General features: G+C 52.1%; 1 long non-coding RNA gene across 1 annotated transcript in view; it reads left to right on the plus strand.

Moving 5' to 3' along the window:
* LOC121019513 (uncharacterized) overlaps nucleotides 1-27946 on the plus strand; it is a 69126-nt gene that overhangs the window by 2601 nt on the left and 38579 nt on the right. The window contains exon 2 of the long non-coding RNA XR_005785630.1: nucleotides 7953-8131. This is a non-coding gene — a long non-coding RNA (uncharacterized LOC121019513). The remainder of the gene's footprint in view (nucleotides 1-7952; nucleotides 8132-27946) is intronic.

The following is a 27946-nucleotide window of genomic DNA, read 5'->3' on the forward strand; positions in this document are numbered from 1 at the left end:
ACATCGTAGGCTGCCGAGTGCCCTTAACCGTGGCTGTAACTTCCTGCCTGGCCCCGGCCTTCTCCCCTACAGAGAAGAAGCAGGAAGTGTAGGTCCCCTCCCCAAGCCCATTTCCTCTGTCAGGGCCCCTGCCACCTTCCTCCAGGGTGACATCTGGCCCTTAGAACCTCCCAGCCCCCAGCATCTCCCAGGGGGGTCCTCTCTGTTGATGGCGTGGAGCTTCTCAGATGCTCATTAGCCAGGAAGATAATTAAGGGCGAGCGATGAGTTCACCCTGGCTCCCTGGGGCTTGCTGAGACCCAGCTGGGCCTGCCCTGTGCCAGCCTGGCCCTGTGCCCGCTTCCCTGGGGTGCTGGAGGGGCCGGAACCAGGGAGGGGCTTTCTGGGGAGCAGAGAGGTGTCGGCCAGCTGACTCCAGCTGGGCTTCCCTGCTTAGCCACAGCTATCAGGCTGGGTCTCCTCCCAAAAGGGTTCCAGGCCTAAATACAACTGGAAACGGCTGGGCCTTCGGGCCGTTTCCCAAAGGGAAAGGTGACCCATTGGTGAGGTCTGCAGGGTGGGGTTAGGTAGGGCACAGAGAAGCCGTCACGTAGCTCTGAATCACACAGCCATTGTCTGGTTCAAGGGGAAGAAGCTTCACCTCCTGTTACACAGCTGTAACATCCCCTGAAGGCTGGCTCAGCCCCTTGTCACCCGGAGAGAGCAGACCCTGGGCTCAGAATCTTGCTCTGTCTACACCCTCGACCTAGAACTTAATAGCGTGTCTCTCTCTGCCTATGTATGTTTGCAGTTACTTTCTCTTTGTGGCACAGGCATTGCTTTGCCATTGATGATAGTGATATACCCATAGCTTATTACATCACCCTAATATTTAGTGGGGTGGGAAGAGTGAGTCACCTTGAAGCAGAATGTAACGGAAGATAAGTGTAGAGGTGACACGGGAACAGGGAAGCAAGGGGACGGTGGCAGATGGTTGGATGAGGTGGGGAACCTGTCCAGCCGGCCAGAACTCAGGTTAGGAACCCCAGGTGCACAGAATTGCGGGCACATCATAATCCAGATCATGGTGTATCCTCTTTGGTCCTTGCAGGACCTGCTCTCGTTTTCTTGAATATTTTTTAAGGGTTTATTGATTTTTGAGAGAGAGAAAGAGAGTGCACGAGCAGGGAGGGGCAGAGAGACGGGGAGACAGAATCCGAAGCAGGCTCCAGGCTCTGAGCTGTCAGCACAGAGCCCGACGCGGGGCTGAACCCACAAACCGTGAGATCACAACCTGAGCTGAAGTTGGATGTTTAACCGACTGAGCTACCCAAGCCCCCTTAAAAATTGCCATAATTATTTTAGTCGCATACTACGCCCATCCATCAAAAGCTAGGACCCTAACAACGGCCAACATCTAATCCCAAGGCAGCCCTCCCATCCCTGCCTTGTATCCTGTCTGTCTCTCAGCCTGCTTTCCCTTTTGATTGGTTTTATCATACCCACATCCTAAAAAATATACAGGCACACGGTGGAGATATTGTCGATTTTTTCCAGACCGATGTAGTAAAGCAAATACCGCAATAAAGCGAGTCAGATGCATATTTTTTTTTTGGCTTCCCAGGGCATGTAAGAGTTATGTCTACACCACACTGGAGCCTATTAAGTGCGCAGTAATATTAGGTCTAAAAAAACGATGCACATGCCTTTAGCAATTCTAAAAACACACTAGCCATCGTCTGAGCTTTCAGTGCGTCATAACCTTTCTGCTGGTGGAGGGTCTTGCCTCGATGTTGATGGCTGGTGGCTGCTGAAGGTGGGGGTGGTGGCTCTGGTAGTTTCTTAAAATGAGACAACAGTGAAGTTTGCCGCATCGATGGCTTTCCTTTCAAGAACAATTTCTCTGTAGCACGTGACGCTCCTCGCGAGCATGTCACCCACATTGTAGAGCTTCTGTCCAAACTGGAGTCAGTCCTCCAAACCCCGCTGCTCCCTCCTCCACTCGGTCTCTGGAATATTCTCGATCCCTTGTTGTCGTTTCAACCATCTGCACGGCATCTTCACCAGGAGTAGATTCCATCTCAAGGAACCACTTTCTTTGGTCCTTCATAGGAAGCAGCTCCTCATCCGTTAAGGTTTTATCATGACACTGCCGCAATCCAAACAGAACAATAATGAAAAGGTGCGGAACATTGCAAGAATTACCAGAATGTGACACAGAGACACAAAGCGAACAGATGCTGTTGGGGAAAAAGGCACCCATAGACTTGCTCAGCACAGGGTTGCCACGAACTTTCAGTTTGTAAAAAAAAAAAACCACAGTGTCCGTGATGCACAGTGAAGCGAAGCGTGAGAAAACAAGTTCTCCCTGTGTTTTTAATTTTAGCTTCTTCTCGCTAACTTTATTAGAAGAGTGTATTAGCTTCTTGGGGCCGCTGGGACGCATAACCACAAACCTGGCGGCTTAAGACCATAGAAATTTATTCTCTCTCAGCCCAGGAGGCCAGAGATCTGATATCAAGGTGTCGGCAGGGCCGTGCTCCCTCTGAAGGTTCCAGGGAAGGATTCTGTTGTTCCCTGTCGCTCCTGGTGGCTGGTGGCCAGGCTTGGCAGTCCTTGGCCTGTGGACGCGTCACCCCAGTCTCTGCCACCGTTGTCACAAGTCATCTCCCCTGTGTGTCATTGTCTCTCCCTCCCACCCCCCAACATTATTGAAGAGTAATCGACAAATATAACTATATATTTAAAGGGTACAGGGATGCCTGGGTGGCTCAGTCGGTTGAGCGTCCGACTTCGGCTCAGGTCATGATCTCTCATTTTGTGAGTTCAAACCCCGCATTGGGCTCTGTGCTGACAGTTCAGAGCCTGAGCTTGCTTTGGATTCTGTGTCACCCTCTGTCTTTGCTCCTTGTGAATATCGCTGCAGAGACATAAGGGTACAGGTGTTTCTTCAAGATCTTGATTTCCTTTCCTTCAGATCTATACCCAGAAGTGGGATCGCTGGATCGTAGGGTAGTTCTACTTTTAATATTTTGAGGAGCGTCCATACTGTTTTCCCTCCTGGCTGCACCAGTTTCCATCCTCACCCGCAGTGCACCAAGGCTCCCCTTCCCCACTTCCTCCTCAACACTTGTCTCTTGTCTTTGTGATGACAGCCATGCTAACGGATATGAGGCGGTATCACCTTGTGGTTTGGATTTGCGTTTCCCTGGTGGTGAGTGATGTTGGGCACCTTTTCATCTCCCTGTTGGCCATTCATGTATCTTCTTCGGGAAGATGTCTGTTCAGGTCCTTAGCCCATTTTTTCATTGGATTGTTTCCTGTTTTGGCTATTGAGTTGTATCAGCTCTTTATATATTTGGGATCCCATTCTGTAGATTGCCTTTCCGCTTCATGGATGGTTTCCTTTGCTTTTCATAAGCTCTTTGGTTTTATATCGTCCCACTTGTTTGTTTTAGCTTTTGTTGCCTGTGCTTTTGGTATCTTATATAAGAAATCATTGCCAAGACTAACGTTAAGACTAACATCAATGTTTTCTTCTAGAAGTTTTATGAGTTGAGGTCTTACGTGTAAGTCTTTGATCCATTTTGAGTTAAATGTTATGAGTGATATAAGACAGGGGTCTGGTTTCATACTTTTGCATGTGGATATCCAGTTTTCCCAATACCACTTATTGAAGAGACTTATTTTTCACCTCTGTGTGTTCTTGGTACGCTTGTCCAAAAAATTAGTCGACCACGTATGGGTGAGGCCCATTCTAACCCAGTATGACCTCATCTAAACTTAATCACATCTGCAAAGACCCTGTTTCGAAATAAGTTCATATTTACAGGTTCCAAGGATTAGGACTTGAGTATGTTTTGGAGGAGTGGGAACACAATTCAATCCACAACAAAGGGCATCCAGGCCACCAAAAAATGGTATCAGGGCATATGAATCTTCTGGGACTTAGTTTCTTCATGTAATAGTATGTAGCTAGGATTGACCCATAATAGTTCACTTGTTTTAGCTGTTCTGTCCTAGTCCACCAGGTCACTGGACCCCTGATCCATCACCTCTCCTGCGGATGGCCTTTTGGGCCGTGTCCCATTTGGGTCGTGTCCCACTTGGTTTTTGTGGGTTTTTAAAAAAAATTTTTTTTGATGTTTATTTATTTTTGAGAGAGAGGGGGAGACAGCACCAGCGGGCGAGGGGCAGAGAGAGAGGGAGACACAGAATCCGAAACAGGCTCTGGGCTCCGAGCTGTCAACACAGAGCCCGACGTGGGGCTCAAACCCACGAGCCGTGAGATCATGACCCGAGTCAAAGTTGGACACCTAACTGACTGAGCCACCCAGGTGTCCCTCAAGTGGTTGTACTAATTACATTCCTACCCTCAGCATGTGCCACCCATGTCTTTTCTGACACTTGGTATTTTTAGATTTGAAAATGTTTGCCAATTGAGTATAAAATTATTTCCAGTTGAGATCTTGATCTGTATTTCCTTGATCACTAATGATATGAAGCATCCTTCTCAACCCTACGGACTAAAACATCTTCACATATACTTTCTACTAAGGTTCTGCAGCTTTGTTTTAGACATTTGAGTTCATAATCTGTCATCCTTCCCAACACTGAGTTCTAAAGGAGATTTACCTATAATTTCTATTAAAGACTTTTAAGAGTTTTTTGTTGATCGTTGGCATTAAGTCTTCAATCTAGAGTTGAGCTTTGTATACATGGTACGAGGTAGGGATTAGTCGTATAATCTCAGGGGCCTTTGTAGGGTAGCAGGTGTATTTGGGGAACAGTGGGACAGGACATTCGACTGGAACTCTGGAGTGTACTGGAAATTGCTCACCGGATTTTCTCAAAATCTGCTTTTTCAAGTTCTGCTTCTCGCATGGACTGTCGCCTGTGAAATCTTAAGCTTCATGTCTGTGAGCCTCAGTTTCCTCATCTGTACGACAGTGGATACTGCCCTGGGTATGGAGATTATATGAGTTAAAATATGCAGAATGCTCCCCACGTTGCCTGGTACACAGCATAAGGACACTGACTAGCATTTATTGAGCACTTACTGTGTGCCAGGTCACTTGCCGAGTACTTGATATGTGCTATTAAGTCGGTGGGCCCCTGGCAACTCCATGAAATAGATGTTATTCCTTACCATTTACAGATAAGGAAACTGAGTCTCAGTGGGGGTGAGTAAATCCCCTGAGGGCACACAGCTAGCATGCAGTAGAGGACTCGGACCCTAGCAGTCTTGCTGTAGACCCCCTCATCCATCACCACGACCCATCAAAGCCATTTTCCTTCCTTTCCTCCGTAATCCAGAGTCCAACCCCTGGGCCTGGGGAGCGGAATGGCTGCCTCTCCAGGAGGAAGCGTCTGAAGGTTGAAATGGAGGAGCGGTAGGCAGTGAGGTGGACCCCCCTCCCCCGATTCCCCTGGGGCCCCTGCCTTTGACTCTGAACTCATGAGAGGCTGTTGGGGAAGTCCATCCAGCCTCTCCCTCCACAGGCCATAGACCAGATGAATCACGGGCCATAATGTTCCCCCAGGGTCATCCATTATTCACAGCTGCCATCCTGGGCCTGGGGTGGCTTTGGGGTCAGGCAGGAATTACTCCCAAGGCCCGGCTCCCCGAGGCTTTTATCCACAGCTGAGCCTGAGCACACAGCCCCCTTGTGTACATCAGAGGGCTGGGGGCTTCCCACCGAGAGAACACGGAGACTCCAGCACGTGCTGTAGGCCTGTGGCCGCCAGTAGACAAGGGGCTCGGAGCTGCCTTTGAACCCAGCTTTGTCACTTTCCAGTTACTGATCGCTGGAGGTGCTGTTACTACATTTGCTCCTCCAGGGACGGTGTCCCAGCCCCGTTTAGAGTATAAAGGCAGAGTGACCCTCAGGGAGTTGCAGCCTGCTGCAGGAGACAGACCCCTGATGTGCTGCATGCAAAAAAGGGCTTCTAATCAGCCAACACGTCCCCCCGAAGAAGCTGGTTCAAGGGAATGATTCATGAAACGGCTGTTTATTCAACACCTACTATGTGCCCCATAAGCTTCTGTGGTGACCACCAGTCATGTCCCCACCTCCGTGGCCCTTACAGTCCAGTGCCCCAGGAAACACGGGGCCCTGCTAGGGGAGACTTCCTGGGGCCAGTCCGCGGCCACGCTGGGACATGGGCTGGGGGCAGAGGGCTCCCAGGTCTGCGCATGTGTGGGGTAGGGACTCATGAACACCCATCCCTGAAACTACAAAGCCCATGTCCCCCACACCTGCCTGTTGGAAGACTCTGCCTGAGGGGCCGGAGTAAGAGTGGAGTCCCCCGGAACCACTCAGACCTGAGATTGTCTTTTGGCGTGTATGAGTTTACCATTGCACAACAAACTCCCCAACCCTTAGCAGGCATGTTTTTTCTTGGAGGTTCTATGGGTCAGGTATTCCCGAGTGGCTCAGCTGGTTGGTTCCGGCTCAGAGTCCCTCATGAGGCTGCGAACAAGAGGCCATCCAGAGCTGCAGTCACATGAAGGCTTCACGGTCGGAGAACCCACCTCCACGCGGCTCTCACTCACCTGGCTGTAGGCAGGAGGCCTCCGTTCTTCACGGAGAGGGCTTCTCCACAGGGCTTCTTGAGTGGCCTTGCAATATGGCGACCAGCTTCCCCAGCCTGAGTGATTCCAGGTAGGGAGCAAGCAGCATGCTCGTCACGGAGTCACCCCCCGTCACTCCTACCATATTCTGTTCCCTAGAAGTGGTCACTAAGTCCAGCTCCCAGCTCCACTTTTTGAGGGAAGGGGTGTCAAGGAATTTATTTGAAAATCCCCCGTGGAATGTACTTGAAAATCCCCACACTGGGTGACCTCGGGGAAGTCCCTTCTGTGTCAGCCTCATTCTTGTCATCTGTGAGACGGGGGTAATGAGCCATCACACCTGCCTCGCAATTGCCGTGGTGACAATGAGACAAGAAGATACAAGTGCAGGGCTTGTCATGTGAGAGACACCCCAATAAACCCCAGTCATTGAGAACACTGTGAGTATTTAAAGGGACTTACCCAGGGTTAGCCCCCATTCTCTTTGCCCAGTGGGTCTCAACCCTGCCTGGCTGCACAGGAGGATCACACACAGAGTTTTAAAAATAGAAACACCCATTTGGGCACCTGGGTGGCTCAGTTGGTTGAGTGACCGACTTCGGCTCAGGTCATGATCTCGCGGTTTGTGAGTTCCAGCCCCGCATCAGGCTCTGTGCTGACAGCTCAGAGCCTGGAGCCTGCTTCAGATTCTGTGTCTCCCCCTCTCTCTACCCCTCCCCTGCTCACGCTCTGTGTCTCTCTGTGTGCCAATAATAAATAAACGTTAAAAAGAAATAGAAACCCATCTCTGAAACTCCCACCCCATTTTCTGATTCAGTAGGTCTTGAATGGGGCCTCTAAGTCCCCATCTTTTTTAAAGCATCCCAAGTAATTGTTATTCGCCACCAGGGCTGAAATCAGTGGCCTGACCTGGGAATTCTTAAGTCACCCACCAACAGATAAAATGTAAGGAAGAAATTAAAACCGAAGGAAGGGAGGTCCCTATAATTCAGTACTTCTCAAAGCATGGTCCTCTGCGTCACCTGGGAACTTGTTAGAAATGCACATTCTGGGGCTCCTTGGGAGGCTCAGTCGGTTAAGTGTCTGACTCTTGATTTCAGCTCCGGTCATGATCTCATGGTTCATGTGTGCTAACAGCACAGAGCCTGCTTGGGATTCTCTCTCCTTCTCTCTCCCTCGCTTGATAGATAGATAGATAGATAGATAGATAGATAGATAGATAGATAGATAGGGAAAAAAAAAGAAATCCACATTCTTGGGCCCCACCCAAGCCTACTGAGTCAGGAGCCCCATCAAGCTGTGTTTCAGCAGCTTCTCCAGGTGCACAAGCCAGAGACCCACGACTCACTGCTCGCACTGTCTCTCTCTCTCTCTCCTTTGCTCCCTTTGGTGAAACAAGTTGCCACGCTGGAGGGGACCAAACGGCAAGGAACCGAATGCTGCCAACATCTAGTGAGTGAGTTTAGACGCAAATCCTTCCCCAGCCAGCCTGCGAATGAGACCACAGCCCAGGCCGACAGCCTGTGAGAGACCCTGAGCTGGAGGAGGCCACGCCCAGACTCCTGCCCCACAACAACCGTGAGATAACTTTTGCTGTTTTAACCCGCTAAGCTATGGGGCCATTTGTTGTGCAACAGATAGATAACTGATAGCAGGGGGGATACTGGCAGGACCGAAGGAACTGCAGGAGTAATCTAGAATCTGTGTTAAAGGAGATTTGAGAAAAGTTCAAGGCGTAGACCTTGTTTGGATCCCGATTTGAACACACTCATTTGAACAACATATTGTGTTTTTTTCATTGATATTTGGGGAAATGTGAATACCACAGGGATCTTGGATGATATTAGGGTATTATTGTTCTCTTTTATTTGGTATAATAATACCACAGTGGTGTTATTATTTGGTATAATAATACCACAGTCGGAGATAAGCTTTCAGATAATCAGGTGGAGGGGTGCCTGGGTGGCTCAGTCGGTTGAGTGCCCGACTCTCGGTTTCAGCTCAGGTCGTGATCTTACGGTTTTGAGTTCAAGCCCCATGTCGGGCTCCGTGCTGACAGAGCGGAGCCTGCTTGGGATCCTCTCTCTCTCCCTCTCTCTCTGTCCTCCTGTCCTGCTCGCACGCTCTCAAAATAAATAAATAAACGTCAACAACTAAAATCATCAGGTGGAGGGATGCCTGGTTGGCTCTGTCCGAAGAGCGTGCAGCTCAGGATCTTGGGGGCGTGAGTTTGAGCCCCACCTGGGATGTAGAGATTACTTAAATAAATACAAAACTTAAAAAAAAATCAGGTGGAGAGGGGGTGTATATGTCAAACAAAATGATTGGCCACGAGTTGACGGTTGTTGAGGGTAAGTGTGGTGTTTAGAGGCTCCCTTTCTATTTCCTATGCCTTTGCCAATGTTTGAAATTTTCCATAATAAGAAATTTTTTTTATTTTTTAACGGTGTGAGCCGAATGTGCCCATTTTACAGATGGACAAAGCAAACCCCAGAAGCAGACAGGAGGATTGGAGGGAGTTTGGGATGGGTGGTACTTAGGTCATTGACCCTGAGGGCTATACCTGGGCCCCACCTGTGTTTTGTTCATCCTGGGGAAGGGGCTTGTGCACGGACTCTGGGGTCTGCTTCCCCCCCTGAGGCTGGGTGTGGGGAGGGATGCCCCTGCCCTCTGAATCACAACTTTCTGGCACTCCATCCGAAGCACCTGCTGGCTGGCTATTATGTCTATACCCATGAGGGGCATCTTTTAAGTGCATGAGTGTTAATGTCACTTATGTTGTAATATATTAAGTCATCGCAAGGAGTATATTATCATGTTTTAATTTAGATCTTTTTTTTTTTTTTAACAAGATACTTAACCAAAGGGACGAGCCAGGCTCCCTCCCTTCTGACCTCCAGTCATTTCCCAAAGCCAGCGATCTCATTCATTCATCCATCAGATGTTTGTTGAGTGCCTACTATGTTCCAGACACCGTGCTAGGCTGTGAGGTCCGATAGGAATATGATAACGAGCCTCAAATGAGAGCCGCAGGTGAAATTTTAACTTTTCAAGGAGGTGCGTTTGAAAAAAAAAAAAGTAGAAAGAAACCGGTGAAATTAATTTTTATAATATGTTTCTTTAGTTTGCTATATCCAAACCCAGGACGTGGAACCAATTTAAGAGTTATTAATGAGATAGCTTACATTGTTTTCTCATCCTGGACTAGCCTGCTGGGGCTGCGTAACAAAGTCCCACAGGCTGGGTGGCTTACAGACCTGAAATGTACTTGCTCGCAGCTCTGGAGGCGGGAAGTTCAAGACCAAAGCACGGGAGGAACTGGTTTGTCCTGAGGCTTCTCTCCTTGGCTTGTAGATGGTCTTTTTCTGGCCGAGGCCTTACGTTGTGTTGTCTCTGTGCCTGTGTCTCTGTTTTCTAATCTCCTCTTATAAGGACGCCAGTCACATCATATTAGGGCCCCTCTTAACTGCCTCATTTTACCTTCATCACCTCTTTAAAGGCCCTGTCTCCACATACAGTCACATTCAGGTGCGCCTGGGTGGCTCAGTCCGTTAAGTGCCTGACTTTGGCTCAGGTCGTGATCTCACAGTTCGTGAGTTCAAGCCCCGCGTCGGGCTCTGTGCTGACAGCTCTGAGCCTGCTTCAGGTTCTGTGTCTCCCTCTCTCTCCGCCCCTCTCCCGCTTGTGCTCGCGCGCTCTCTCTCTCTCTGTCAAAAATAAATAAACATTAAAAAAATTCAAATACAGGGGCGCCTGGGTGGCGCAGTTGGTTAAGCGTCCGACTTCAGCCAGGTCACGATCTCGCGGTCCGTGAGTTCGAGCCCCGCGTCAGGCTCTGGGCTGATGGCTCAGAGCCTGGAGCCTGTTTCCGATTCTGTGTCTCCCTCTCTCTCTGCCCCTCCCCCGTTCATGCTCTGTCTCTCTCTGTCCCAAAAATAAATAAACGTTGAAAAAAAAATTAAAAAAAAAAAATTCAAATACAGTCACTTTCTGAGCAAGTGAGCATTAGGGCTTGAGCATATGAGTTTTGGAGGGAGACACAGTTGAGTCATAGCACACACGGAGCCTTCAAAACCCAGTGTGTATTTGACTCATGTCACATCTCTGTCCCAAGGAGCCCCATTGCAAGTGCTCAGTCGTCGCCTGTGCCTGCTGGTTACCCCCTGGGACAGCACCACTCTGGCTCAGGGGTCACAGCGGCCAACATGGCGGACAAACACCCCTGCCCTCATGGGGCTCTTCTCTGGAAGAGACAGACGACAAATAAGGAGGTAAAATGTATAGTATGCCATGTACGTTCTAGGGAGAGTGACAAGAGAGAGAAAAGCGTGAGGGGTGGGGATCCAGGGGTACATTTTATGTCACCTGTGCACCCTTCTAGACATACCCTGTGTGAACACAGGAGACAGATGGATGGGTGGATGGACAGATTAGATATGTCCCCATTCTTTTGGTATATATATTTTACGTTTATTTATTTTGAGAGAGACAGAGAGAGAACACGAGTTGGGGATGGGCAGCTAAAGAGGGAGAGAGAGAATCCAAAGCAGGCCCCATGCTGTCGGCACAGAGCCCTACATGGGGCTCGAACTCACATACAGCATGATCATGACCTGAGCCGAACCAAGAGGCAGATCCTTAACCAGCTGAGCTGCCCGGCCTCCCCTGCTCCTTTTTATTTATTTATCTTTTTGAGACATAATCAGCATATTAACTTCAGGTATACAACATAATAATTCGATATTTGCATATATTGCAAAAAGATCACCACAGTAAGTGGCCTTAATATCGGTCACCGCACAGAGTTACAGAGGTGCTTTTCTTGTGATGAGAACGTTTAAGATCTACTCTCTCAGCAACTTTCACGTACACAATACAGTAATATTAACTGTCGTCGCCACGCTGTATGCGACAGTATGCGACTGACTTCTCTTGTAACTGGGGATTTGAACCTTTTGACCGCCTTCACCATGTCCACCCCCGGCCCCATCCCTCGCCCTGGTGCCTGACCACCACCAACCTGTTCTCTTTCCATGATGCGGCTTTTTCAGATTCCGCATGTAAATGAGATCACACAACATTTAACTTTCTGTCCGACTGATTTCGCTTTGCGGGAAGCCCTCAGAGTTCCATCCACGCTGTTGAAAATGGCAGCATTTCCTTCTCTCTTTATGGCCGGATGGGATTCCGCTGTATACGTATCCACCGTATTTTCTTTATCCATTCATCCATCGATGGACACGTAGGTCGTTTCCATGTCTTGGCTGTTGGAAATAGTGCTGCAGTGAATCCATATCGTTTAGCGACGGTGATGTCATTTCCTGGATCTATACCCAGAAGTGGAATTACTGATCATATGGTAGTTCTATTTTTATTTATTTACTTTTTGAGAACTGCACCAATTTACATTCCCACCAGCAGCGCGCAAGGGTTCCTTCCCTTTTCTCCGCATCTTCGCCGACACCGGTTTCCTCTTTGGTTTGTTTTTTGGTTTTTAATTTCTTTTATTAGTTTTTTTTATTTTTGAGAGGCAGAGAGAGACAGAGCGTGTGTGGGGGAAGGGCAGAGAGAGAGAGAGGAGACCCAGCATCCGAAGCAGGCTCCAGGCTCTGAGCTGTCAGCACAGAGCCCGACGCGGGGCTCGAACTCACGAACCGTGAGATCACGACCTGAGCCGAAGTTGGACGCCCAACCGACTGAGCCGCCCAGGCGCCCCTTGTTTGTTTGTTTTTTAATGGCCCTTGTACATGTGTGAGGTAGCACCTCGTCTTGGTTTTGATTTGCGTTTTCCTGGCGATCCGTGACACCGAGCCCCTTGTCACGTACCTTGTACACATACTTGGCAAGTACATTCACGTACTTGGCCGTCTGTATGTCTTCTTTGGAAAAATGTCTACTCGGATCCCCCTGCCCATTTTTAAATGAGATGTTTGTTTTCTGCTCTTGAGTTGCATGGATGAGATATCCCCGTTTTTAAAAATACAGATGGTGATCTTCTATGCATGCTGTTCTTTGCGCTTCTTACTTGAAAATATATCTCAGAACTCACTTCCCATCACCACACATGGATAGGCCTTATTCTGTTTGATTTCTTGATTTTAAAGAATAATTTGGAACATACGAAAACATGGTGCTGCCGAGCTAGAGAAACGGAACCTGGCGTTGGTTGAGCGCTGCCCCCCCCCCCCCCCCGATCGCCGGCCCAGTCATCCGATCGTCCTCACAACCCCGCAGTGTGGGTGCTGTTCCCAAAAGACAGTTCAGGTTCATGAGCAGCTTTTATAAACTGGTGGAAAATAAGAACTACTAACTTCGGGGAAATTTTAAGTCCCAGATGGCAATATTACTAGACGGTAGGGTCCGAGAGACCTCCCTGCCAAAGTTACCAGGATAATAGAATAGTCCTGTATAGTGATATCATATTTCATTAATATGGGGTCATTACAATTTAGCAATATAGTGACAAGAATATAACGTAATCAGGGAGAGCTGAGAAGGTACCCTGCAGGGATTGAGACCCTGTGCTTGGGGATGAGGCTGTGGTTGGGATACCGGGGCACAAGGACAGGACTCTGCCCCCTCGGATCTCCCTCCAGGCAGGAAGAAGCTTCCAGAAGGGAAGATGGTGCCAGGAGTCAAGATGGAACTGGCCTGCTGGCCTCCATGTGTGAGATGAGAGATGGGTAGAGGGCACGTTCCTGTAGCACAACCCACCTTCCAAGCCCCAGAACCTTCTGTGCCCAGCCAGCTAGCTGCTTCTTCCTGTTCAGGGCGATCCGGAGCCGGCAGGCTCCTCAGGGTCTCTACAAACGCTGCGATTTCAGGCAGTGTGCCTGTCCTGTCAGGAAATGCCTGTGATTCTGGAATGGGCCGATGGGCTGACCATAGTACCCGCCTCTGGGGTATGGTGAGGTCCGTGCCTTCGTGTGCACAGAACGCTCAGAGCCGGACCTAGAAGCACTGAAGCTGTTGTGATCACCTTGAGCCCCAACACGCCCCGTGTGACTCAGGGGAGGGGATTTGCCTGGGACCAGACTGCCCCACACGGAACCGGCTCCTGAGAGAGCGTTGTTCGGCGCTCAAAGCCACGCGGGCTGTGGGTTCAGGCCTGACTGTGCCCCATCCCAGCTCTGAGACCCCCCACACCTCCCCAAGCCCCACTTTCTCCATCTGTAGCTTGGGCTTGGTCCACGGGCGGCCTGAGCACTCGGTGAGAGCCCTGGCCGACTGGGGTGTGCCCGAAAATGAGGATCATTTCTGAGCAGAGCTGGTGCCCCTCAGGGCTCCCTGCTTGCTGATGCACTGGGGAAAACCCGCGCACACTGCCCTGGGCCCCTGCCAGGCCCTGTCCCTGCTGCTAGGGGCCCCCGAGGGAAGGGGCTGGAGCCAGCGAGCATGTCTCCTGCGGGCCCTGAGCTGCCGGGCTGGGAGGCCAGAGGGAAGTGAGCTGCTCAGGCAGGAAGGTGGCCCTAGGCCCTGAGTTTCTGCTCTGACCCCTGGGGCCTCAGCCTTTCCGTCTGTCCTTGTTTTCTCTGTCCCCTTCCTCCCTCCCTGCATCGCAGCCCCACATACCCACAACCGTGCGTGTCTTTCCCAGTCTCCAGATCTTTGCATGGGCTGTTGCCGAGCAAGTGGTCCCCTCCCCAGCCTTTCAGACCCCCTGCCCACTGTCTAAGACTCTCAGGAGGAAGCCCTCCCTGCGCCCCTGCTCTGTGGGCCCCGCAGGGCTGGGGTCAGGTCTCTGCCAACTTTGTAGCCCGGCCACAGTGGATTCTCAGTAAGCGCTTACTGGAAGCAAACGCACGAGTGCGTGAAGGAATGAACCTGTCTTCCCAGTCCCTAAACTTTGAGATACCAGGTGCGGTCCTGAGGGAAGCTGGGTAGAGAGGGTTCCCACGCCCCGGGCACTCGAGGTCTAAGGGGAGGCAGATGTTAAACAAATAGTTATATAATTACCCCATACAGTCCCTGAAGGCAAATACGGTGCCCCTCGAGTGTGTAGCAGGGGGATGTGACCTGGTCAGGGGTCTGAGAAGGTCTCCTGGAGGAAATGACATTTGAGGGGCCCCTGGGTGGCTCAGTCGGTTAAGCGTCCGACTTCGGCTCAGGTCATGATCTCGCGGTTTGTGAGTTCCAGCCCCGCGTCGGGCTCCGGGCTGACAGCTCAGAGCCTGGAGCCTGCTTCGGATTCTGTGTCTCCCTCTCTCTGTGCCCCTCCCCCAATCTCCCTCTGTCTGTCTGTGTCTCTCTGAAAAATAAATAAAACATTAAAAGAAGAAGAAGTGACATTTGAGGCCTGATCTGCAAGCTGAGAATCAACAACTAACTAGGCAGAGGGAACCGTGTGTGCAAAGGCCCAGTGGTCAAGGAAAACGTAGAGGGGAGCATGTGAGACACCGTAGCACAGAGACCAGGGTGGGAGGGTCGGGGCTGAGGGGAGGGTGGCTGAACTTTTACCCTCAGAGAAATGCCAGGACGTTCAAGGGTTTGGCATCCCTGGGGTGGGACTCCAGTCAAATTTTAGAACATGGCCGTGTTGTTCTGCCACATGGAAAACAGATCAAAGGGGCTAAGAGAACAGGGAGGAGGCTCCTACAGCCCCTGAGCCACTGGGACTAAGGCAGGGATGGAAGGATGAGGAGTTCAGAGGGTTTTGAGCAAAGAGCTACCCCCACCCCTGGCCGGGTGGGGACTGGCTCTGCGGAGAGAAGAGCAGTCAGACCCAGGCTGAGGCCTGGTCCTGCCTAAGCAGGGGCCAGGCCAGCCAGGAGCAGCCCCTTGTCAGGAACAAGGTCTAATAAGCCCGGAGTCCCTGGCCGCCCACCAGCCACCAAACAGACAGGAGTCCCCCCAGAGCCAGGGGCCTGGGGACACAAGGGGTGCTGACCCTGTCCCCATGGAAAACATATTCCAGGAGCCAACACCCTTCTCCCTCCCAGAATCCCAGCAATTGGTGCCCTGGGGAGGAGACCTCTGAGCCCCACCCTGCCGTCCCTCCTGGAAGCTGCTGGGTGACCCTCGCTGGGCAGGGAACCTCACCTGCCTTCTGGGCTGAGAGCCCGCTGCCATCCCCAGTCTTCCTTGGGAACCCGGGGCTCCTTCCCAGGAAGCCCCTGTCCTGCTTAGCCCAGCCCCGCGCGGGGAGTGTCGCTTCAGCCATTCGGGGAGCACATGCCAAGTTCTGGGGACAGGTCGCCACAGGAAGAGCTGACATCCTAGAGAAGGAGGCAGGGCACATGCAAGTTAATAAGGTAATTGTATGAGAGATGTCAGAGAGGGGTCACTGCTGGAACAGTGATGTGATGGGGGCCAAGCAGAGGTGGGGGGAGGGGAGAGTGGAGACTATCGTCACCGTGACCCTGGAGGTGTGGCAGGTTTCTCTCCTCCCAGCCACCAGAATCTCCCTTCCACTTGAGCATGGAAAGCCCCTCACCTGCAGTGCCCTGTGTCAGTCCTTTCCCAGGGTCTTTCCAGCATCACCCCTTTCCCCCATTACAGGTGTTCCCTCGGGTGAGATTTCCCCAGGAGCTGAACCAGAGAGGGGAGCTAGTGCTCAGGGTGAAGGCCACACGCGTGGCCCACCTTCCACCTGCCGGGTCTGAGCCCCCCAGAGCCTCACAGCTGTTGCATTTTGCAGATCAGGAGACCCAGGCAGCCAGCGAGGCTTCTCCAGGCCACGTGACTCAGAAGGCAGGAGTCAGGATTTGAACTCAGCTCAGTCGCATCCCAAAGGCCTGTCAAACCCCGTCAGAGCCTCAGGACAGTTTTGGGTGTGTGTGTGTGTGTGTGTGTGTGTGTGTGTGTGTGTGTGTATGTTTAATGGTTATGTATTTATTTTGAGAAAGAGAGAGAGTGTGTGCTTGTGAACCGGGAGGGGCAGAGAGAGAGAGAGAGAGAGAGAGAATCCCATGTGTGGAGCCCTACTCGGGGCTCGAGCCCACGAACCGTGAAATCATGACCTGAGCAGAAATCAGGAGTCCCGTGCTTCACCGGCTGAGCCACCCAGGTGCCCCCGCAGGACAGTTTTCTGATGGCAGGAGTTACAGATTCTTCTGTCCCTTTCCTACCCCTCCCTTCACTGTCCCACTTTCCCATGGTGGTAAATGTCGCTACCAGCTCCCCAGTGGCTCAGTCAGACACCCCAGAGCCGTGCGACTCCTCCCTCACTGCCCTTCTACCAGGGGCCGGTCATTAAATGCCCCTCAATGGGCCTCGTAGCAGCTCGAACCCCCCCCTATGTAGGTAGAGGTTCTCTCTCCCTCCCTCTTGGGAAATTGTGGCAGGTTATCACTGATCTCGAGAAAGCCGCACTGGGGTCTGTGGGCACCTTTCTCTAAAGATACAACTCACGTGATTGCTGTACATGCGACGTATCTCTAAGCCGGGCCAGCGGACAGTTCCCCGGGGTCCCTAAAGAACACCCCAGGCCCTGCCCGCTGGCAGTTCCCCCAGAAGCTCCTGAGGTCGTGGTCCTCACAGCCTGCCCCTTCTGCCGTGAGAGAAGTCAGAAGACGGCTCAGACTCACCACCCTGCCTTGGAGCAGTGCCCTGATGTGGGGTAATATTCCAAAACTGATTGTGGTGCTCGCTACGTGAATGCACTGAAGTCCACAGCGGTGTGTGCTTGAAATGAGCGAATTGCATGGTATATGAATTACATCCCCATCTGTTGAAAAAGCCCTCGGGTTGAGGGAGCCTGGGTGGCTCAGTCGGTGAGGGTCCGCCTTCGGCTCAGCTCATGATCTCATGGGTCGTGAGTTCGAGCCCTGCATTGGGCTCTGCGCTGACAGCTTCGGATCCTCTGTCCCTGTCCCTTCCCTGCTGATGGTCTCTTTCTCAAAAACAAAAATAACCATTAAAAAAATAGATTAAAAAAAAAAAACCCTTCAGGCTGTCCTGTGTCCTCCTCCACAGAGGTGGGGTCCAGATCGGCTCAGACACATGAAAAGTAAAAAATACCGCATAAACGCTCAAATGCTACCTCGTAGCAGTGATCAGAGCTAGGATTTCTTTTTCACGGGTGACATGCTAGGCTCTGTTCTCAGTGTGGACTCCTGTGGCTCACAACGGCCCGTCAGGCTGACATTATCATCCCCTGCTTGACAGATGGGGAAACTGAGGCACTGAGTGGCACTGTGACTCGCCCAGGTCACAGAAGTGTCAGAGGCAGGGTTTGAACCACACAGGGTAACCCAAACCCTCATTACCCACTCCCCCCACCACACTCACAAAAGTACAGAGGATTATAGTATAAAAATCAACAAGTGTCACCACACAGTGGGCCAGTGGGCGGGTCCCGCCGTGTTCTCCTCCGCATTGGTAAACCGCAGGCTGGCCCCGTTCCTGACACAGGGCGTTGACTGCAATCATGTGAAGTAGGTCTTCTGGGAAAGGTGCAACTTCCTCCACGTTTCTTTCTTTTCTTTCTTTTTTTTTCTTTTCAGGTGCAGCCTCCTCTAGATGATCTTGATTCGGGGCCAGCCCCGCCCACTTGCCGGCCTGGGGAGGGTAGGGGGCCCTCCCCACGGCTGCTGGCTTATCCTGTCGCAAATCATATCGTTAGGTCATTTCATCCATAAATCCTTCAGAACATATCTCTAGAAGATAAGGACTCTCCCTTCAGTAACCACATTTTCATGGAATTACCCTTCTCACACCTTCCCGAAGTTCGTGATCCCTTAATATCCTCGAAAATCCCACCTTCCTGTCATTGTTTCCTGAGTGTATTTTGATGGGTGCTTGGTTCACCCTGGGAGACAAAGTCCTACATTGCTTTTGGCTGGTAGATCTCCTAAATCCCTTTTAAGCTATAATGATTCTCTCCTCTTTATTTCCTCGCGTTTTGATCATTGCACACAGTGTGGAGTCCTTGATTGATTTGCTGCCTCTTTAATGGCCTCCAGCAGAAGTGGGGGGTGGGGTGGGGGATGGGAGGGGTAGGCGATGTTTGAGGGGAGGGTTTGGCCCAGCCTCCAGGCCTTATGGAGAGCCTGGGATTTCCACTTCAGTGGTTGTCTGCAAAGAAAGAAAATTAGGTCTGGGCAGAAAACCGGAGGCACGTTGACGTTGGCAGCAGCTAAATATATTCATTTGTGCATCTCCTGAAGGTGTTGTCAATCCCACCTTCAAAGCATATCTACAATCTGCCAGCTTCTCAGAGAGAGAGCTGATGGTGGCCTGGGTCAGGGTGAAGACAGAACAGTGCCCAGGAATATTCTGGAGGTAGACTTAGTCAGGTGCTGTATGGATGAGGAGGGCGGGAGTCATGCCAGGCTTACTGCTCCTTTTTTGCTGGGAAAAGCAGCCTTCTTGCCTGGAGCTCATGTGCCCAGACTCCTCTCCCCAGCTCACAGCTGCAGCTGGGGAAATCTCAAACACACACACACACACACACACACACACACACACACACACACAAGATGAGGGTGATTCACACTCAGCATGGGCCACCAGCACCCCACTCTCAGCCTTCCAAAGAGCCAACAAGAGGAAAGCGGGGTGGGCAAGGGGAATGACCAGAATCAGCTGCTTCCCAGTGGCCTGACCTCAGTCAGCGTAGTGCCTCTCTGAGCCTCAGTTTCCCCATCTGGGCAGTGAGAATGCCTCTTCTCTGGGCGCCGTGAGGAATTCAGTGGTGATCCCTGCTCTTAAGGTGGTAGTCTTGGAGAGAGCCTGGTTGGCCCCAAGCACATCAGGAGGGTGTGACAAGCGGCCAGTAGAAAGGCTGGCATAATGACACCTGGGTCTGCACCTCCCAGCCAGTCCCTGATCAAGCCTGAGCACCCTGGGTATAGGCACAGCTGAACCCATGAGGGGGATACTGATTGGGGGTGCTGTCCGTGGTTCTGAACGCTCCTCCTCCTCCTCCTCCTCCTCCCCCCCTCCCCCTCCCCGACTGGCCTCTGCCAAGCTTGGGGCTGTTATCCTCATTTTCCTTGTTTACTTTGATGCTGAACATCCAACATTAATGAAGAGGCAACTGAGAAGATGGTTAAGGGCATGAACTCCAGTTCAGATCCTCATACAGCCCCCTACCCGTTGCATGACCTTGGGCAGCTCGCTGAATCTCCCTGGCAGTCGCTTTCCTTATGTGTAAAATGAACATAACATACGGCCCTCCTAGGATCATCTTACACACTTTCTACCTGGAATCAGCTGTTTCTCATGGGAGTCCTGTTCCTTTGGGTGATCACTGGGAATTAGGGACCACAGTCTGGACATTCAGGGGTGCTCACTGCCGCTGGGTTTTCACGGAGTCGGGGCTTCAAGCTGGAGGAAGTGAGAACTCATTCACCTTCAAGATGACAGGGTTGTCGTTTAACTCCTTCGATTCTGCCTTTGTATCTCTTTTTCTCTTCAGCCTATATTATAAAGCTAATAGTTTCAACATAATGATACCACTATAATCACTACCTATAAAATGATGGAGGGCAGTTGAAGATTGCCTTGTGGTTCTGTTTCTTTGTGGTTCTCTGGTCCTTAGGATAAAGCCCATTAGGGATGTACAACCAAAGTGCTGGTTTTTTTTTTTTGTTTTTTTGTTTTTTTTTTTAAATATGAGGATTTGGTTTTGTTGTTATTACTAGGGTTCGATTTCCAAACTTAGTTTTGGCATTCTGATCTTTTTTTTAACGTTTATTTATTTTTGAGACAGAGCATGAACGGGGGAGGGGCAGAGAGAGAGGGAGACACAGAATCGGAAGCAGGCTCCAGGCTCTGAGCCATCAGCCCAGAACCCGACGTGGGGCTCGAACTCACGGACCGTGAGATCATGACCTGAGCTAAAGTCGGACGCTCAACCGACTGAGCCACCCAGGTGCCCCCAAAGTGCTGTTTTAAAATCACTTCCAATCATCCTTTTTAGTGTGGTTGCCAAGTTGACTTTCATCCAGGTTTACTCGTTTGTTTGTTTTTTTTTAATTTATTTTAAGGGATTCCTTTTTCTTGTCTTTGCTTTACACTCTTGTAAGCTGTTTACATGTATAAAATAAGAAACAAGGTACACTCGGGGAGGACTAACTTCCACTCCCCTTCCCTTTACTCTTTGCCTCCCCCCTCCACAGGTGACCATTTTTGTTCGTTTATGCTTTATTCTTCCATTGTGTATTTTTTGAAAAAAGAAGCAAGGGTGTATATACCCCACGCACATATTCAGAAGATGGCGAACACACTTCTGTCCCGTGGATTTTGTTTTTTTATTTTCTCACATGAATCCCACATCCCGAAGATCACTCCAGGGCAGTGGCAGAAAAACTTCCCTGCTCCTTGTCACAGCTGTAGAGTGCTCTCCTATGTGGCAGTCCACGGTTCATTCAACCAGTTCCCTCTCAGTGGATGTCTGGTTTCCAGTTTTCTGCTGTTTCTAGCAGTGCAGCAACAAAAGCCTGGTGCATGCATAATTTCATACTTTGGGCAGTGCATTTTGAAGATAGATTTCTAGATGCTCTCATGGAATTTTTGGTTTTGTTAACTCTCCTAAGACTGTTGTTTTAGAGCAGTTTTAGATTCCCAGCAAAATTGAGGGGACCTCATGGGATTTTTAATTGTAACTGTGGCACATGTTATGTAGGAATTCATGATGCTATCGGGGGTGGGGGGGTGTCACAAGGGCTCTGCCCTAGTCAGGGCAGTCACTGAGGACTTCCCTGAGTCCTCAGTCACTGAGGAAGAAGTGGTGGTCATGCTGAGATCTGAAGGAAAAGTGGGAAATGGTTAGATGACGAGAGGAGGAAGAAGTGTTCCAGGCAGCAGGATGTGTTAACGTCCTGTGGCAGGTGCGAGCATGATATATGTAAGCAGTTGACAGAAGGCCCATGAGGCTGGAGCTCAGAAAGGGAAGGGAGTGAGGGGGCCATGCCTTTGCGGTGAAGTTGGTGGAGATTGGAAAGAAGAAGATGAACGTGGGTGGTAATTGGGAGATAAAACGCCCAGAACCTGGCCATTCTGTTCGTTGGGACCTAGATTCACCTGCCACTTCAGAGACCCAAAGTGCTGGTTTAAACAAGATAGAACTCTATGTCCCCTCTTTCGTATAGTCCTGGTGTAAGTGTTCTCGTTCTGGTTTGGCTGGTCCAGGGCGTTAAGGCCCCGGGCTCCTTCTACCTTGTTGCCCTGCTATTCCCATGCTACTGCCTTTGCTCTTGTGGTCCAAATGGATCACACCATGTTCTGCGCTATGACGAGTGGGAAGGGAATCCAGAAGGGAGAGCAGGGAAGGGGGAGGACCTCCCGGGGAGTTGCGTGCCTCTCTTCTGCTCACATCCCCGTTTGCCAGAATTTAATCGTTTGAGGACACCTGCCTAGCTACAAGAGAGGCTGGGAAATGTAGTTTAATTCTGAGTGGCCCTACCCAGCTCCACATGAGAGGTTCTATCACTCCGGGAGGAGGGACGGCAGAGGCTGGGGCTCAGCCGGCAGTCTCTGCCACTGGGAGGGTTTGGAGGTGGGGGAGGGGAGCAGAGGGAGGTGGTAAGGAGGCCTCCTCGCTCTCTGGCTTGTGCACACGTGTGGGTGGAAGTGCCACTTGCTGAGACAGGAAGCAGAGGGGGGCGGCTCTTTCTAACCTCGCACCCCGTAGGGTAGCACATGAGCTAGCTTTGTGCACGGCGGCGGGAGCAGGATCCCGGTGTTGGGGGAACGGAGGCCGAGGTAGGGAGGAGCATCCCTGTAGCAGAATGCTCCGGTCGCAGCTGATCGGGAAGTCCCGGTGTCCCCAGACTGGTCTTGGAGCAGGGGGCCACCTCCAGCTCCCCGTGAAAGCACTGCCTGTGTCCCCGGGCAGGGAGCGGGTGGGGGCCGAGGGACCAGTATCCACTGTTGCCGACTGCTTGCAGTCCCCTCTGGGCTCTGGCCGGGATAAGAAGGACCGCCGCCCCTGCAAGCCGGGGGAAGGCAGCCCGACTCCGTCCCGGGACTAGGAGACACGCTGAGCTCAGTTCAAACTGCAGCTCTGCCCTGTTGACCTTCGGTCGGTTGCTTAACCTCTCTGAGGCTCGGTCCTCTCCTCTGTCCAATGGCAGTGAGGCAGGACCTGCCTAACGATGGTGAGGACACGGAGTGGCGTGTGAAGTACCCGGGTGGCACTGGCACACGGTCGTCATACTCGGAGTGGCTGTGTCCCTGCGGACCTGCAGAGGGACAGCGTCCCCCAGCTGCTCCGGGCCAGTGCTGGCGCTCAGCCCGTGGCAGCCCCGGGGCGAGTAGGATGCGCTGGGCCCTGCTCTGGGATGGAGTCTGAGAGGAAGTCGGGCTGGAGAGGAGGTGGGCACACGCCGGCATCACAGTGCGCCCCTCGGTCCCACCCGGGACGATCCCAGGTGCCCGGTTCCCAGAGGTTGACGGGAAAATCACGACACGTAAACAGGATCCTTCACAACCGGACTTAATTTCTGCCTGCACCAGGTCTGAGGGGGAGGAGGGTCCCACAAACCCTCTTGCCTGTAGACAGTGGAGGAAACTGCACACGCAGAAGTCGGGCTGCTGAGCTGCAAAGCCTGGCCTCACCACTTCCTCTCTAGCTCTCTCACAGGCTCTGAGCCTCAGTTTCCCCACCTGTCAAGCGGGGGTAGTGAGACCGCCTGCCCCACAGGAGCGTGGGATGATGTTTAAATAGCTCAGACATTTAAGTAGCTCGGTCCAGAGCTGGGCACGCGGAGAGTGCTGCCGAATGTCACAATTGGCGTCCCCGCCCCAGGGGGATGTTGTGTGCGGTCAGCTGGACGGGCCAGAGGCGGTGAGGGGCGCGAGGGCAGGGGGTGGCTTGTACGCAGCTTTGCAGCCCCTGAGAGGGCGGGCACATGAGCATAATCAAAGGATCCACTTTTTGCAGAGGGAAACCCACCACTCCTGTGCAAACATAAGATCCTTGAGCGTGTGTCAAAGATTTTCTTTAATGCCTCCATTAATGAGGGAACTAATACCACGTAACGACCGACCTCTAGGAGAATTAAAAAGCACACACACGTGGGTGATCAGGACCGCTGCCGGGGATGTACAAACAGGGGCAAAGCTGGTCCTTACCCACAGGGCAGTAAAGTGTATCCGGGCACAATCTGCCTTACCATTGGCTTGCTACGACGTAAGAGTTGTAAGATGCCTTAAAGTTGAGAGAGGCCGCGATAACCACAAACGACGCACCGAGAAGGCGCCGGTTGTCTATTTTGCCTGTTTCAAAATGTTGCATCTTTCCTGATGGTATTCACACACTGACACATGTGCACACGCACGTATGTGTCTGTGCACACACAGTCATGCTAACGCGTGCCCCGATCACATAGACAGGTCTCACGCTCGCACCGTGTGTGTGTGTGTGTGTGTGTGTGTGTGCGCGCGCGCGCATGTGCGTGTTTCTGGGTGTCTTTCTCAGTCTCTCAGACGCTTTCCCTCTCGGACGTGACACTGACATTGACTCAGCCCCCCACTTTCAAGCCTTTACTCGGGCTGCCTCCCCTGCTAAGCACACCTCCTCGGGCTTCTCTGCCCCCTGACACCCTCTGGAGCATCTCTCAGAGCTTCCCGTGACCGCCTCTCTGGTCTAGAATCCCTCCAAGCCTCGGTCTTTATGTCCCTCCGCCTTCCCTGTGCCTCCACCGGGGGTCGTGTCCGGTGGACCGAGACATGGGCTGCAGAGTCGTTCAGTCTGGGTGTGGATCCCAGGTCTGCCGCTTCCCCGCGCGAGACCGTGCGCAAGTCACGGCATCTCCCTGAGCCTCAGTCTTCCCACCTAGAAGGTGGGAGAATAGAACCAACCTCCTGGGGATCTTGCTTTGTTTTTTTTGTTTTTTGTTTTTTTATATAAAGATTAAATTAGCAGAGGAGGGGCGGGCTCTTGGCAGAGGGTCTGACATACATTAAGTGCTCAGTAGATGTCGGCTGTCATTGCTGCTGTGAAAACAGGCCTCGAGTTCGCATTTCCTGGGTGGCTGTGATGCCCCCTGAAGACAATGCCCACGAAAGGGCTCTGTCATCTTGTCTGCGGGGACGGGGTTGCCTATTAACAGCGGGGTGTGTGGGGGTCTCCTTGGCTCCTGGGACCTGCCCCTGCCCAGTTGCTGTCAGGAGGGGGGTGTGTAGGGTGTGGGATGGGGAGGTAGGGGGTGGGGGAATGGGGGAGTGGGGGGGACCTGGGGCCAGATGGCTGTGACTCCGATGGATGGGACAGGATGCGGGCAGCCCTGGGAAGTCTGGGGGGCTGAGAAAAGCTCACGCCAGATCCAGGCAAAACCCGGGTGCTCGGCTAGAGGAAGAGCCTGGTGCCCGTGTTAGGCAAGGGGCCTGGAGGATTGAGGACAGGGAGCGCAGGCCTCCGGGCTGGGTGACCTTGGATGACCTCAGACACAATGTGCCCTAGACACTCTTTCCTCGTATACCGTCCTGAGCCCCCACATCAGGCGCTCGGGTCCAGGCGGTGACAGGTTGGCAGGTAGAACCAACGACGTGACCCCCTTCAGTCCTCACAACCACCTGGGAAGTGTATTACTATTATCCCAAGTTGGCATCTGGAGAAACCGAGGCTCCGATCAGGTGAAAGGAGCCAAGCCCTTTCCACGTCCCACGAGGCCAAGAGGCCCCTCTCAGTGGAGCTCAGTCGCCGTTCCTGTGCTCCCAAGCTCTGGCTCGCTCATCCAGATTCGTGCGTTCAACCGTTCATTTGTTCCTTTGTCCACGCACCAACCCCCAACTGATTTTCTTGCTCTATGCCAGGCCCTGGGAAGGTGTGGGAGACACCCGCGTGCTCAGACACGGCCCCTGACCTCACAGAGCTCACGGTCCCCAAAGGCAGAGAGACCAAAAATAACCCGGTACATCCCCACCCAGCATACCCCCAGTATATCCCAACCCAGCGTGCACAAGTGCCGAGACTAAAGGAAGGATTCTGGGGGCGTGGGGGTAGTCAGAAATGGCTTCCCGGAGGAGGCGGAGACTGGGCAGAGGCTTGAAGGACAAGTTGAAGGAGGGACCCACTCTTCTCTGGGCAGCGCAGGGAGTGGGGAGGAGAGGTCTTTTCGCCTGCGCCCTGGAAGACGAGTTGTGGACAGAGGCAAAGGTGAGGTCTTTCAGGCAGCAGAAACAGCAGGTGCAAAGGCCCAGATGCAGGAATCACACGGGAGGAGGGGGTACAGAGCGAATTTAGCATGCAGGAAGCTAGGATGGAAAAGGAAATGGTAAATGATTGGATTAGAGACAGGACAGGGCCTTGCACTACAAGATTTTTCTCTCCAGTTTTACGGAGATCTAATTGGCCTGACACGGTAGTAATTTTCGCTGTCTGACATAATGATTTGATATACGTATATATATATTGATTTTTTAAATATTTATTCATTTTTGAGAGAGAGAGAGAGTGGGGGAGGGGTAGAGAGAGAGGGAGACACAGACTCCCAAAGCAGGCTCCAGGCTCCGAGCTGTCAGCACAGAGCCTGACGCGGGGCTCGAACTCACGAACCGTGAGATCATGGCCTGAGCCGAAGTCGGACGCTCAACCGACTGAGCCTCCCAGGTGCCCCTGTATATATATTTTAATATCTGTTTATTTTTCGGAGAGGGGTAGAGGGGCAGCGGGGGGGGGGGGGGCGGTACCGAGGATCTGAAGCAGGCTCTGTGCTGACAGCACGGAGCCCAAAGTGGGGCTCCAACTCACAAACTGTAAGATGGTGCCCCGAGTTGAAGTCAAAGGCTTAACCAGCTGAGTCACCAGGTGCCCCGAGATAGGTCTACATTGTAAAACGATCGCCACAGTAACTCTAGTTAACATCCTTCACCACACACAGTTACAACTGATTTTTCTCGCGATGAGAAGAACCCTTGAGATCTACGCTTGGCAACTTTCAAATATACGACACGGTATTGTTAACCATAGTGGCCATGCTGTACGCGACATGCCCGGGACTTACCCGTCTCGTAACTGGAAGTTTCTACCTGTGGACCACCTTCACCCATTCCGCTCCCTAGCCCTACCCCCGCTTCTCGCAACCGCCGACCTGTTCTCTGCGTCTACGAGTTCAGCTTTTTTAGATTCCGCATATGAGATCATACCGCGTTTGTCTTTCTCTGTCTGACCTGTGTCCCTGAGCATAAAGCCCTCGTGTCGTCACAAATGGTAGGGCTTCCTTCTTTTTTAATGGCCAAATGGTATTCCATTGCATATACACATCTTCTTTATCCAGTCGTCTGCTGACGGACACTGGGGCTGTTTCCGTGTCTTGGCCATTGGAATAATGCCGCTGTGAACGTGGGGGCGCAGATATCTTTCCAAGGGAGTGATTTCATGTCTTGGGATAAACACCCAGCAGTGGAATCGCCGGACCCTAGGGTAGTTCTGTGTTTAATTTTTTGAGGAACCTCCATACTGTTTAACACAGCAGCTGCACCAGTCTGCATTCCCACCGATGGTGCAAGAGGGTCCCCTTTTCTCCACATCGTTGCCAATGCTTGTTATCTCTGTCTCTCTCTCTCCCTCATAGCCATTCAAACAGATGTGAAGTGAAATATTTTGAATGCTGGGCAGGGCGTGACTTTATCTTTAGGGTGCTGGGGAGCCTTGGAGTGTTGCGGGCAGTGGAATGGCTCATGAGATCTGTTGTTTTAGAAAAAGAACCTTGGCTGCAGTTCCGAGGGCAGATGGAAGCGGAGCCTGGGGGCCACTTGGAGGATGAGGCAGGAATCCGAGAGAGAGAGAAAGAGAGAGGCTAGCCCGGGCAGGGACCCAGGGGTGGGCAGGTGGAAATGGCAGCATTGAGGATGCAGACTGGACCAGGCTCCGGGGCAGTCATTTCCTGGGCAGATGTTAGCCCAGAGAAGCACAGATGTTCTGCTCACTGGCCATTCCGTGAGCGGCCATTCTGTCGCGCTCAGCGTGGGCTACAAAAACAGCCCTGAGGGAGGGACTCTGCCCCTGCTGCCTGGGGCGTGGGGAGTGTGGGAGGGAAAGGGAGCCACGCGTGGGGCGCTTTCGTACACGCTCAACGGTTTGTGGCTCACATTTCCTGTATCCGGTCCTCATCACAATCCTGCAGGGGGTTGGGGGGGGGTGTTAGTGTTAATACACCTGGCAGGCAGTGTTGGGATTTAGGCTGGTGGCTGCATGTGGGGGGGACGAAGCAAGGCGGCAGTGATTGGGGATGAGAAGGATGGGGTTTTCTGGGATGCTGACAGTGTTTCGGTTCTTGCCCTGGGTAGTTCCCGAGTGTGTTTTCTTTTATTTGATGTTTATTTATTTATCTTGAGAGAGAGAAGGAGAGCGCGCGCGGGGGGACGGGCAGAGAGAGGCAATCCCAAGTAGGCTCCGCGCTGTCAGCAAGGGACCGTGACATGGGGCTCAGTCTCACAACCATGAGATCATGACCTGAGCCGAAATCAAGAGTCAGACGCTTAACCAGTTGAGCACCCAGGCAC

Source organism: Herpailurus yagouaroundi, unplaced genomic scaffold (genome assembly GCF_014898765.1).
Source record: "Herpailurus yagouaroundi ecotype Mexico unplaced genomic scaffold, PumYag 222, whole genome shotgun sequence".
In the NCBI taxonomy this organism is placed as follows: Eukaryota; Metazoa; Chordata; class Mammalia; order Carnivora; family Felidae; genus Herpailurus; species Herpailurus yagouaroundi.